Below are 12,605 nucleotides of genomic sequence, written 5' to 3' on the forward strand. Positions count from 1 at the left end.
TCAAGTGAGCTAGAGTAGCTGTGTGACTCGATCTTGAACTCGCCTTGTATGCTCAGGACTGTTCAGGACAACTGGTTTCAAGTGAGCTGTAGTAGCTGTATGACTCGATCTCGAACTCGCCTTATATACTCAGGGCTGTTCAGGACAACTAGTATCAAGTGAGCTGGAGTAGCTGTGTGACTCGATCTCGAACTCGCCTTGTAGTGTATACTCAGGGCTGTTCAGGACATCTGGTATCAAGTGAGCTAGAGTAGCTGTGTGACTCGATCTTGAACTCGCCTTGTATGCTCAGGACTGTTCAGGACAACTGGTATCAAGTGAGCAGGAGTAGCTGTATGACTCGATCTTGAACTCGCCTTGTATGCTCAGGACTGTTCAGGACAACTGGTATCAAGTGAGCTGTAGTAGCTGTATGACTCGATCTCGAACTCGCCTTATATACTCAGGGCTGTTCAGGACAACTAGTATCAAGTGAGCTAGAGTAACTGTATGACTAGATCTCGAACTCGCCTTGTAGTGTATACTCAGGGCTGTTCAGGACATCTGGTATCAAGTGAGCTAGAGTAGCTGTGTGACTCGATCTTGAACTCGCCTTGTATGCTCAGGACTGTTCAGGACAACTGGTATCAAGTGAGCTGTAGTAGCTGTATGACTCGATCTCGAACTCGCCTTATATACCCAGGGCTGTTCAGGACAACTAGTATCAAGTGAGCTGGAGTAGCTGTGTGACTCGATCTCGAACTCGCCTTGTAGTGTATACCATAACACTTTCTGTACCAGTTTGTTTCAACAATAAATATCGGCGGTTCCGACCGGAATTGACGGTTAAATTCCAGTTCCGCTCCAGATACATGAACATAGGGAAGTTGAGCTTCAGCGGTGATACTCTTCACAAACAGATAATTTCTGCGCCAACAGTTTACTTAACTAACATCAGTTATTGACTCGAGTTCTATCGTAATATCTAAACGTATTATTGTTACAATGAAAATTTGTAAATCTGTTATAGTATAACTTATTTACAATAGTAAAACATTTTTATATTACTTTTTATTTATTTTATTCTCAAGGTAACAACACCACACCAACGAGCGTACACATATATTTTTAATAGTACGTTAGTTTCCATCGGAGTTGCACAAAAAATATTTTCCGGTTTGTCTGTGAGGCTCTAGAATAATTCCTACCTGTCAGTGAATCTAACACTGGCCAATGGTAACCAACGTGTACAATCACATGATACCAGTTGTCCTGAACAGTCCTGAGCATACAAGGCGAGTTCGAGATCGAGTCACACAGCTAATCTAGCTCACTTGATACCAGTTGTCCTGAACAGCCCTGAGTATAAAAGGCGAGTTCGATATCGAGTCACACAGCTACTCTAGCTCACTTGATACCAGTTGTCCTGAACAGCCCTGAGTATACAAGGCGAGTTCGAGATCGAGTCACACAGCTACTCTAGCTCACTTGATACCAGTTGTCCTGAACAGCCCTGAGCATACTAGGCGAGTTCGAGATCGAGTCACACAGCTACTCTAGCTTACTTGATACCAGTTGTCCTGAGCAGCCCTGAGCATACAAGGCGAGTTAAAGATCGAGTCATACAGCTACTCCTGCTCACTTGATACCAGTTGTCCTGAACAGCCCTGAGCATACAAGGCGAGTTAAAGATCGAGTCATACAGCTACTCCTGCTCACTTAAGACAAGTTGTCCTGAACAGCCCTGAGTATATAAGGCGAGTTCAAGATCGAGTCACACAACAACTCTAGCTCACTTGATACCAGTTGTCCTGAACAGCCCTGAGTATATAAGGCGAGTTCGAGATCGAGTCACACAGCTACTCTAGCTCACTTGATACCAGTTGTCCTGAACAGCCCTGAGCATACTAGGCGAGTTCGAGATCGAGTCACACAGCTACTCTAGCTTACTTGATACCAGTTGTCCTGAACAGCCCTGAGCATACAAGGCGAGTTAAAGATCGAGTCATACAGCTACTCCTGCTCACTTGATACCAGTTGTCCTGAATAGCCCTGAGTATATAAGGCGAGTTCGAGATCAAATCACACAACTACTCTAGCTCACTTGATACCAGTTGTCCTGAACAGCCCTGAGCATACAAGGCGAGTTAAAGATCGAGTCATACAGCTACTCCAGCTCACTTGATACCAGTTGTCCTGAACAGCCCTGAGTATATAAGGCGAGTTTCAGATCGAGTCAGACAGCTACTCTAGCTTACTTGATACCAGTTGTCCTGAACAGCCCTGAGCATACAAGGCGAGTTAAAGATCGAGTCATACAGCTACTCCTGCTCACTTGATACCAGTTGTCCTGAACAGCCCTGAGTATACAACGCGAGTTAAAGATCGAGTCATACAGCTACTCCTGCTCACTTGATACCAGTTGTCCTGAATAGCCCTGAGTATATAAGGCGAGTTCGAGATCGAATCACACAACTACTCTAGCTCACTTGATACCAGTTGTCCTGAACAGTCCTGAGCATACAAGGCGAGTTAAAGATCGAGTCATACAGCTACTCCAGCTCACTTGATACCAGTTGTCCTGAACAGCCCTGAGTATATAAGGCGAGTTTCAGATCGAGTCACACAGCTACTCTAGCTCACTTGATACCAGTTGTCTTGAACAGCCCTGAGCATACAATTCTTGTTCGAGATCGAGTCATACAGCTACTACAGCTCACTTGATATTAGTTGTCCCGAACAGCCCTGAATATATAAGGCGAGTTCGAATTCGAGTCACATAGCTACTCTAGCTCACTTGATACCAGTTGTCCTGAACAGTCCTGAGCATACAAGGCGAGTTAAAGATCGAGTCATACAGCTACTCCAGCTCACTTGATACCAGTTGTCCTGAACAGCCCTGAGTATATAACGCGAGTTCGAGATCGAGTCACACAGCTACTCCAGCTCACTTGATACTAGTTGTCCTGAACAGCCCTGAGTATATAAGGCGAGTTCGAGATCGAGTCATACAGCTACTACAGCTCACTTGATACCAGTTGTCCTGAACAGTCCTGAGCATACCAGGCGAGTTCAAGATCGAGTCATACAGCTACTCCTGCTCACTTGATACCAGTTGTCCTGAACAGTCCTGAGCATACAAGGCGAGTTCAAGATCGAGTCACACAGCTACTCTAGCTCACTTGATACCAGATGTCCTGAACAGCCCTGAGTATACACTACAAGGCGAGTTCGAGATCTAGTCATACAGTTACTCTAGCTCACTTGATACTAGTTGTCCTGAACAGCCCTGAGTATATAAGGCGAGTTCGAGATCGAGTCATACAGCTACTACAGCTCACTTGATACCAGTTGTCCTGAACAGTCCTGAGCATACAAGGCGAGTTCAAGATCGAGTCATACAGCTACTCCTGCTCACTTGATACCAGTTGTCCTGAACAGTCCTGAGCATACAAGGCGAGTTCAAGATCGAGTCACACAGCTACTCTAGCTCACTTGATACCAGATGTCCTGAACAGCCCTGAGTATACACTACAAGGCGAGTTCGAGATCTAGTCATACAGTTACTCTAGCTCACTTGATACTAGTTGTCCTGAACAGCCCTGAGTATATAAGGCGAGTTCGAGATCGAGTCATACAGCTACTACAGCTCACTTGATACCAGTTGTCCTGAACAGTCCTGAGCATACAAGGCGAGTTCAAGATCGAGTCATACAGCTACTCCTGCTCACTTGATACCAGTTGTCCTGAACAGTCCTGAGCATACAAGGCGAGTTCAAGATCGAGTCACACAGCTACTCTAGCTCACTTGATACCAGATGTCCTGAACAGCCCTGAGTATACACTACAAGGCGAGTTCGAGATCGAGTCACACAGCTACTCCAGCTCACTTGATACTAGTTGTCCTGAACAGCCCTGGGTATATAAGGCGAGTTCGAGATCGAGTCATACAGCTACTACAGCTCACTTGATACCAGTTGTCCTGAACAGTCCTGAGCATACAAGGCGAGTTCAAGATCGAGTCACACAGCTACTCTAGCTCACTTGATACCAGATGTCCTGAACAGCCCTGAGTATACACTACAAGGCGAGTTCGAGATCTAGTCATACAGTTACTCTAGCTCACTTGATACTAGTTGTCCTGAACAGCCCTGAGTATATAAGGCGAGTTCGAGATCGAGTCATACAGCTACTACAGCTCACTTGATACCAGTTGTCCTGAACAGTCCTGAGCATACAAGGCGAGTTCAAGATCGAGTCATACAGCTACTCCTGCTCACTTGATACCAGTTGTCCTGAACAGTCCTGAGCATACAAGGCGAGTTCAAGATCGAGTCACACAGCTACTCTAGCTCACTTGATACCAGATGTCCTGAACAGCCCTGAGTATACACTACAAGGCGAGTTCGAGATCGAGTCACACAGCTACTCCAGCTCACTTGATACTAGTTGTCCTGAACAGCCCTGAGTATATAAGGCGAGTTCGAGATCGAGTCATACAGCTACTACAGCTCACTTGAAACCAGTTGTCCTGAACAGTCCTGAGCATACAAGGCGAGTTCAAGATCGAGTCACACAGCTACTCTAGCTCACTTGATACCAGATGTCCTGAACAGCCCTGAGTATACACTACAAGGCGAGTTCGAGATCTAGTCATACAGTTACTCTAGCTCACTTGATACCAGTTGTCCTGAACATCCCTGAGCATATAAGGCGAGTTCGAGATCGAGTCACACAGCTACTCTAGCTCACTTGATACCAGTTGTCCTGAACAGCCCTGAGCATACAAGGCGAGTTCGATATCGAGTCACACAGCTACTCTAGCTCACTTGATACCAATTGTCCTGAACATTCCTGAATATACAAGGCGAGTTCTAGATCGAGTCACACAGCTACTCTAGCTCACTTGATACTAGTTTGTAGCACTTTCTGACATATTCATGAAACATTGGTTATTGGTGTATTTATTAGTTTTGAAAATACGATTCATTGCTCTTAAAAAGTGGAAAACAATTATACATACAATTAAGTAACCTTTACTGAAATGGAGGAGAAATCAGGGGGATTTGGCAATCTGAAAATTTATGTAAATATTAAATATTTTCTTCATATCTGGCAGTATCATGATTTATTTGGCATTTATTCAATTAAGTAGACAAGCAAACACTCTCTGGTGGGTAGATATATCCTGAGTGTCGCCAAATCTTTAGACTGTGTTGAAACAGCATTAATGCAGAGTTAAACTCATTATAATGTATAATAAATTCAATATTTATTAAATAATTAATCGGTATAATTACCACTTCTAAAGTTTTATAAGATTACATTTTTCCAATGCAGTTGAATCCTGCTGGAATTTCAGATGGAATATAAGTTTTAAGGCGAAGGCGGTTTCCAAAAAAATGTTATCTTGAGGCAAATAAGATGGGGTTGCCAGCGATGTTTCAATTTTTACTCAATGACGATTTTTCAAACTGGTGATATGAAATTCTTGATAATACTGTTGAGTTTTTTATAAATTCTGCCATTTTATAGACAAAGTTGGATTAAACTTATTTGCATACCTGGTTTATTTGAGGGCTACTGGAAATAAATTTAATTTTGTTGGCTGTGTAAGAAGTCAGTAAAACTTTGAAATTTCATCCGTCGTTTCATAAAACCCTTGTAAAGAGCATAATTTTGTAACAGTCTGATACATTAATTTCCTGTAAGAAATTTATTGTCATCCGTAGTAGTTTTTGTGGAAGTGAAATAGGGTTGTAAAATATGAGTCAGAAATTTGGCTCTCAGAAAACATTTTTCTTATCTTGATACAGTTCAAACGAACCACTAGATCGAAAATGAAAGCTAAAACACATTCAGCCACCCGTATGCAGATTGACATTGTCACTGAAAGTAGTGATCTTTTTCTTTCACACGCTGTATCACGTGGCTGTGTCATGAGGCTGAGTTTAACTGTCAAGCTAAAAAAATGTATTCTGAGAAAACATAATTCTTTGACATTTTAAACCTATCAATACCCTCACATTTCGATCGCTACTAAAACTAATGCAGCTGGCGATCGAATTTTTTAGAGACGATTTTACATAACCAAGGTGTGTGGTTATAAGATGAAAATTGTCTTTACAAGAGTAATTCTAGATTCTAGATTACAAATGTAACTGTTTGATACCATTTATTTATCGTACAATTAGCGAAGTGTAGTCTCTGGGTGTACTGTTTGCATATGATAAGTCATGTATTCTATTTGCGTTAAATGCAAAATAAGCAAACAGGTGGTTACCTCACTTTATCAAGGTAGTTTACATTGTTTCCTAAATGAGAGGGATAGGAGATAGAGTTGCTATGACAACCGGTAAACAGGCACAAACAATGAATAATGTATTAGTACGAGGATACGTGCCGGTAATAGAGGGAGAGGTATTGTAGTGGCAGAGAAGCGATTTAACTATCAACCTAATGACAGCATGCGGTATTTATTTGCTCTATGAATGTTTGTTTGAGCTTCTATCGGTTTCAAGAGTTACGTGATTTTTTTTATCGTAAATAAATCAAGGAAACTACATTAGGTTCATTAATAATATAATAGTACACCAAATACTTAAAGCAAAAAGTGTTAAAAACCCCAGAACTCAATATTACACTGTAAATAGACACAACCAATGTACTATTATTAAGAGTTGGGTCATGCTTTTGCATCAGGAGAATTTCTCACATCCTGAATAATCGGTCGCGATAACAATATCAAGTGACAGTACTACAGAATTACGTCAACACGATCGTATGACTGTGATCCCTGTTATATCCCGCATGTCACGTTATATCTATATATGATCACTAATATGTACTCTTATTCTTATTGTATGTTTATTTCTATAAAGGCTAGATTAATTTTAAATTGTACGCCTACTTCTTAGCTTAGTGTAATTCTATGTAGCATCTAGTGTATATGTTGTATAACTAAAATATATTTATCTTGCATCCAGTTTAGTAATGATGTAATGACACACGATAAATCAACAGTATAAAATCGTTGCTGCTCAGTGCAGGAGTTCAGTTTAAATGTTAAATGATCCAGTCACTTCATCTTTCAGCCTCAATATTTTTGTTTCTATTTCTTGAGTAAGGATATCATCAATTCAAATTAGGCCATTTGAGCTTGTAGTAGATAATTTCTCTAGGGATATGCATTTCCATGACCATATCATCCAAATTATTGTCATCAAACATCATCGCCACTCATAAATATTACAATATTATATAAAAAAAGTTCGATAAATATTAGTATGGGTACTGGTTTTAATGGCATTTGTTAAATATTACAACAAAAATTATTAAGGAAACGACAGTTCCTAACCCTTTACGTAGTATGTATTTAAACACATAATCCTGTGTCTTATTTAAATAGTGTGACTCACTTATTATACACTAAAAAGGAAAAAAAGCCAAAAAAGGAATCGTGTCATTGTCTATTTGTTTATCCCTGTTTATCCATCTCTTCAGTAACTCTTGATACATAGTTTCCTCTTTGCCTAAGGAAGAACTCTACTGATTCTGAGGATCAGTACGAGCAGAAAATTTCAAGTACCAATACTTTTTACGAAGGTCTTATGGTTTTATGGGTAACCATGATGCCAATGAGGAAAAGATTTCTTGTCCTCTGAAAGATAATCTGACATAATCCAGGAGAGTCGATCTTCATTGTATAAGCATAAAAACCAAGTTTTTCTTCAAATAGATAGAGAAATTCCGTAGGAAATAAATTGATCTTCGGTGCTTAAATGTCATTAAAGGGCTTAAAAAATATGTAATGATTATTTTTTCTCATATCATATTTTTCTTGTCGTGCTTAAAACCAATAGTCAGGCAGGTAAATAACTGTTAAATCAGCGTCAGCAGACAATATGCAGACCCTAAGAGTGAGGATTGGCAGTATTCTTTATCCAGTTGTTTGACGATGGTATAACTATTGTTTTGTTCTGACGTTCGGGTTTTAGTGCATATTGCTAGAAAAAACTTAAATTGAGATATAATTATCTTTTCATATTTTAACCCTTTCTACATATATTTCATACACATATTTATAATCTTTCATTTGACCTCCACCAAAAAAAGCGTAGCTGATGTTCGATTTCTTTATTATGAAAAATCAAGAAATCGATTTCTTGAAACACCTTTTGAGTGCTTATTAAGTACAAATTGGCTCTCAGCTCCTAGACTGACCGTGTTTTAGTAATTTATCAACATTTACTATAAAATTATTTTGTTGGACTGTTTAGTTTCATAAATGACGAATTTAACTTCGTTACGTTCTATCAGTTCCTTAGATAAACCATGGTATCTTTTAATCTAAACTAAATTTACATCACTTTATTTCCTAGAAACATACAGGTGTAGAGGCAATTAATTACAATTAAACCAAAATAAGGTGTAATTGCTTTGTATATTTATTATCTTTCTTTATAATTTTGTAGTTTATTATAAAACCACCCGCTATTTAACAAAGTATCAGTTATTCAAAAAAAGGGCTAAATTGTGTTGAACCTTTTAACAGATACGTAAACATACATTTGGTATTTAGCTGTAATAGTGAATAGTAGTACTAGAAAGATGGATGTGAAGTTATATTTAATATAGTAATAGACAGATAGAGAATAGTGTCATTGTAATTTAAACAATAAGGCATAATTTTGACAGCGTGGAACTGGATTCTCTATGTGCTTCACTTCACTCAGACTTGTAGACTTTGTGGGTAGTATTATTCTTCATAATATAAACTGTTGAGCATCTTGTTATTTTGTAATAAACACTTTAAGTGTTAATTCGATAGTACACTTATTTGAATCATGTACACTGCTACAGCTTATAAACGAGAGACTAATAAACCATCCAGCAGTTGCCACTGTGGCTCTCGGTTGTTGAAATCTTATATCATGAATTGTCATAGAAGAGTTGTAATGTAAGAAATCACTACACCTGACAGAAAGATATTTTCTAACATTTGCTGCTGCAACGCTTGGCAATGAAAGACTATTGTACTCCGTACATACTATTCTGAAAATAGAATACAGTATTTAGTGATTTCAGCTCGCGATACTATCGTAGTGGGAAATTTACATATAACTAAGTAACTTATTTTTTCAAAAATGATATAAACATTCATTAAAAAAAATACGTTTTTTCCAAAAAAGCAACAATGACTAAGTTCATCCGTTCTACCTATAATCGTTGAAACACTATAATCATCTACCCTTTTCTAACTCTTTGTACTTTAAAAACTTCAAACAAAGTTCACTTGAATATTCAGGTACAAATGACTCACCTGTATAAGTTTGTATTTTTTGAAAACGCTAAATGTAGGTAATATCGTATTTTGTTTAGTTTGATTTGCTTCCAATGTAGAAACTGGAAATGAAAAAATAAATGTTTCGTTTTATGTATTTATTTTTGTTACAACGCCACGCTAAAATATCTTGTGGAAAGGCTCATATTTGTATCAGTGTTATCTCTACTTTGTTTTATATTAGTCAATCGGCACTGTTTTAGTTACCTGGTGCCAAATTCATTACCAAACTCGATAGTTACACATTTATTTAGTTTTACGGTGCAATTTATATGTCATTTTAATTTATGCAAATTTTTAACAGTTATTTGATTAGTAAATATTTATTACAAAATCAATATTTTTTAATAGTACTTTAGTATGAAAATCTTAAAAAAGAAATGAAAAATTATTAACTCGTACATTACTACTCGCTCTGTTTTTGTTTGAAAGGTGACATGTACACAACATCGATCAGCTAATACATAGCAGGCGGAGTGCTACCCTGTGTAGATAGCCCGAGGTGGCGTGTATTACGCGGCCAAACACACACAGACCGGTGGGTCGGCCGCCCTCCCACACCACACACATAGGTTACTGTAATATCACAGTTGTATTTACTCACAGGTGCTGTTGGTGGATTCATTTAATATTGTCGTTTCGTCATGCACAATAATATCAACTACTGATGTAATGTTTACTTAACTCTGGTGGGTGGACATTACATTACTATCAGTTTGTCTCATATTTATACAACAGTGAAAGAGCAAAGTGTATTTAGGATGTTACATGGAGAGGAAGGGTATATTTTGCTGACGGTGTCGCCGAGGACTCTTGACCTGGGACTTCACCGAGCCGCCAAAAGCGCATAACTGTGCCACAATGCCCTCTTCACAGTACAGGATCTCATTGCCAAATGTCAACCTATGAAAGCAACAGTTTTTTCGTAATTAATTAGAATTATATATTATATATATACCAGTTGTCCATTTATTTCAATTTGTTATTTCTACCCAAATTTATTCAAATATCGAATAAAACACTTACATAATGTAAAAAAGGATCCATACATTTTAATTTGTGCTAAGCTTAAACATGAACAGTTAAAACTTATCAAATTATTTATTGTTTTTCACTTTTGTTTATGAAATTATCAATGCAAAGAAATAACATTACCTCACGTACTGGTCACTTACAAAAGAATCATATTATGCTTAAACTTTACAACAGTATATTCTGTTTATTTACCAAATTGTGTATTCTGTGTTTTATGACTATTATAATATTTACAATATAAGAACAATATAATGTGAATGTAATAAAAATTTAATTTTTTCCTTATTTCAGACTTTATATAATTTTGTTCTTATTATCGCAATTGTATATTGAATTGTCATTCCGTTATGATTTATGTTCTGAATTTCAATTCTCTAGTTACGTGTAGCTTAAAATAAAAAAAATTATTTAATTTACAAATTTAAAATTTCAAAATTTGTAATTTACAGACAAACAAGAAAGCGAGTTAATACAAAACTTCCCAAAATGTACACGGTTGTTGATGTAGTCGGATTCCTTTTAAAAAACATAGTAATCCAAATGAATTATTTACCTCAGAAATTAGGCTAGAAACTTTTAAGACTTTTGTGATTGCCACTAGTAGTAGGCTAACAGTTTAAAATAAAAGGGTTTAGCATTTTACACGCGTCCTTTTATGAAAAAAAACTAACAACAGTTTTTAATAATAACCAAACAAAACTTTGTGACAGTTGTAATGGAGGTTGGCAATACAAATACTTTGCACGCTTCAAAGCCGGCGTTGGTGTTTATCAAAACATAATCTGAGGGGCGGTGGACTTTAATCTCCCCGGGGAGGTGACATTTAGCGCGTCTGTGATGAGGCACAAACTGCCCGTTCCCATTGCAATTTCGCGGTCACTACCGATTCTGTATCATTTTACACTCCCACGCATAAGCCCTTGAAACGGCTAGAGAACTTCAAGAGATGCATTTCGATTTTATAATTGACACTAAGCACAATTTTACCAATTTAACTAAAAAATTGCACAAGTATCATCACGATTTCTCACAGTGGTATATCTGTTGAATATACAATATCTAGAATTCAAACTCGAATATATTCTAAAATTGCAGAAATTTGCAGAAAGGTTATACAACCGTAATTTCATGATGCAAGCAAGAAGACCGCATCTCTTACAACTACGCGTCTATCTCACACATTTCCATAACACCTGTGACTCGTTATTTTATTCATGAGTACTACCGCAATAAAATTTAAAAATTCACTTGATACACCTGTGTGTGTATGTTTATATAGTTTACCATCTATGTGTGTTTTGGAATGTTTAGAAGTAGAAGACAAAATAAAAAAAAAACACATACAGTAAAGTTTAGGATGTATATCCATGTTTATAGTAAATAAAACAAACAAAATTATTTTTTGTTATTTATTATATGTTGTTTTGTGTGTGGCAATAGCCGAATTTAATTTTTTCAATAAACATTGAAACACAAAAAGTACTTGCTCCGCCGGGAGTCGAACCCGAATCTCTCACTAGCCGGGTGAATGTTAGCACATTCACACCATCACATTCGCCATTACACCACAAAGCCCTTACTTTTTACGATTAAATTATTTTGTATTTGGCCGTATCTGTCACATATGTGTTTAAATAACCAAACTAACATATGATCGGAAGACCAAGTACCCGTCATACGACTTGTATTTACATTAATTAAATTAGTATAAATGGCAGTACCCGAATTTAATTTTTGCAATAAATATTGAACTACAAAAAGTATATATATATATTAGAAAATCTCGAGCAAATCCATCAGTGACTTCTAAAATATAAATACCCAAATGGTAAATTTAGGACAAAATAAACTTTTCCAAATTTCCTTCTGTACCATTCATGATATAAACAGCTGGGTCTTTAAATGTTTTAGTTGCGTATTTACATTTGTGTTTATTTTCTTCTTATTTGTTGTGTTTCTTGTTCTTTTGATATTTGTATTTTGCTTCCTGAAGATGTGGGTAAATATAGAAACGTCATATCTTCGTTTTTATTTTATTTAAATAAGTGAAATTATATATTTATATATATTTGTGTGTGTGTGTGTGATAACCTATATATAGATCTGTATAGATTTGAGTCGTATCGCTTTGTTCCATATATGCAGTAGGCAAGCCCCAAATCGATGGTGAAGTGTGTAATGGCAGGAAGACGTCTATCCTCTCTCAGCCCCATTAATCCCTCTGTGGAGGGGGGACGGTTGGAAATGT

This window comes from Homalodisca vitripennis, chromosome 4 (assembly GCF_021130785.1).
Source record: "Homalodisca vitripennis isolate AUS2020 chromosome 4, UT_GWSS_2.1, whole genome shotgun sequence".
NCBI classification, from domain to species: Eukaryota; Metazoa; Arthropoda; class Insecta; order Hemiptera; family Cicadellidae; genus Homalodisca; species Homalodisca vitripennis.